Raw genomic sequence first — 2,254 nt, 5'->3', positions numbered from 1 at the left:
ACCGTGTCGTCAATTATCCCTTACACATAGTATTTTAAGTTGGCTAAGGAACAAAGCATATGATATAATTTTGAAAATCAACATGGGTCCGAGTGGGATTCGAAGTCACAACCTCCATATTTGTAATCCAGCCCCTTTGCCATTGATACTAAATGACATACAATACATGGTATTTGAAGTTGGCTAAGGAACAATGCATATGATATAATTTTGAAAATCAACATGGGTCCGAGTGGGATTCGAAGTCACAACCTCCATATCTGTAATCCAGCACCTTTGTCAGTGATACTAAATGACATACATGGTATTTTTAAAATTGGCTAAGGAACACTGCATATGATATAATTTTGAAAATCCAGAGTCCAAGAGGGATTTGAACTCCCAACCTCCATATTGCTGATGCAGGACTATTACCATTGGGCCAAGCAGCTGCCTATGAAAAGCATTACAGCAAGAAAATATCAGAGATTCTTTCTCTACTCTCTCTGACAATATTACATTGCATTGAAGAGCTGAACAATAGACTTCTAGAACTGCAGAGCACCTGCTCGTTAAGAATAAAATGTTGAGAGAAAGTGACAGTTGAGATGGAACCCTATATTGGCTGTTCTGATTGGCCTGATTGGCTGTTCTGATTGGCCTGTTCTGATTGACTGTATGGCAGTTAGTATGGTGCTCTAAGGCAGAGGGCAGAATCAGAAACATTTTTTGTCTTTAGCTTGATGTTGCTAAAAAACTAAAAGGAATTGGCACATTGGCACCACCGATTGAAGTCATGAATGTGATCTCTCTAACAGTCTTTGAATGAAGTTTATAGGTTAAACGGTTCAGTCACAAATGGACCTCTTGTGGAACATGCGCTGACCTCTTGAAAAAGGCACTTCAAGAGTCAATGGGAAAAGCAATGGGGCCAGCCCTGCCGTTCTTACACACCTGCCATTTAAAAAGTAATGGGAGTTCGGACATGAAACGTTCACAGTTTGGGGACATCTCATAGAGCTCGCTAACAACACGTCAACTAAACTTCTAGGTGAAAGTGTTGATGTTTTATGACCGAAAAAGCCTCCTACACTCTGATCTGTAGAGTGGCGGAACCTTGGTTCATGAAGGTTCTACCATTGTTTTCAATGGGGATGCAAACTTGCACAAAATCGCCAAAAACGGGAAAACGACAAGAGACATGGACACGCTATAGCAGAACAAATGATCTCCAAGCCGAGCCGGTCGTTTTAGTGTTTGAACGGTGTCTCTATCTCGAAAGGCCTAGGAGGAGATCCATTTTCTATTTTTACTGCCCTGCACAAGAAAGCAACAAAGCAAGCAAGCAAGCATAATAATAAACGGACTTAAAGATTACTAGAATCGGGCCTTGCTCTGCAAGACCGCTTAATACAGTTTTTCTCGATTGCTTACACACAATTTTCGGAATCAGTTCTCGAATTCTCAAAACTCTACACACAAATCTCCAAACCTCACACACAACGGGCAAAACTCCACACTACCTCTGAAAAATGCACGTCTTGTCTCAAAACAGTGTACTCTCTTCTAAAAAGGTAATTTTGTTCTCAAATGACACACACAAGCAGTCATTTTAATACACTCTTATGTGAACCATTGAACACTAATATGCACAAGGTAAAACTCATATACTCAACTTGACACACAGTAGAAACTTATTTTCTTCAGCGTTCTACTTACTAAAGAGGGTATTTTTATGTAATAAAATACTGAAATATTGTTTTTAGAATCATAGTACACAGATGTGTGGCAAAAAAAATATTTTACATATTTTTTTGACATTTAAAAAAATTGCACTAATTTATTGTAAAATATTGGGTAACCACATGAAAGTGATATACTGTTACTGTATAACATATTTTGGAGTTCAAAAACTAGACAAATGTGTTTTCTCACTGCATCAACTCATCAATATTACATGTAATGTGTGTCCTTATGGGGTGATGATTTCAGATTGTAAACCAGTATGAATAGAGTTTGCCCATGTGATGAGGAAGTGAGCATAGTATGGCAGTTGATTTTAGTGTTTTGAATGACAGTGTGTTCAATGCGACAACCAGGGATTTTCTTCATGAAAATTGTGTGTAATCCAGATAATTGTGTGTAGTGGTTTGAAACGAGTGTGTTTTAAAACTGAAATGTGAGTGTAAAGAAGGAATTGTGCTTAGTGTTCAGTGACATTGGTTAGGGGAGTTGGGAAATGGGTGAGATGTTCCGAGAATTGTGTGTGAAGTAC

The sequence above is a fragment of the Engraulis encrasicolus genome, unplaced genomic scaffold (genome assembly GCF_034702125.1).
Source record: "Engraulis encrasicolus isolate BLACKSEA-1 unplaced genomic scaffold, IST_EnEncr_1.0 scaffold_667_np1212, whole genome shotgun sequence".
Taxonomy (NCBI): domain Eukaryota; kingdom Metazoa; phylum Chordata; class Actinopteri; order Clupeiformes; family Engraulidae; genus Engraulis; species Engraulis encrasicolus.
Note: the sequence above shows the minus strand (reverse complement) of the source record.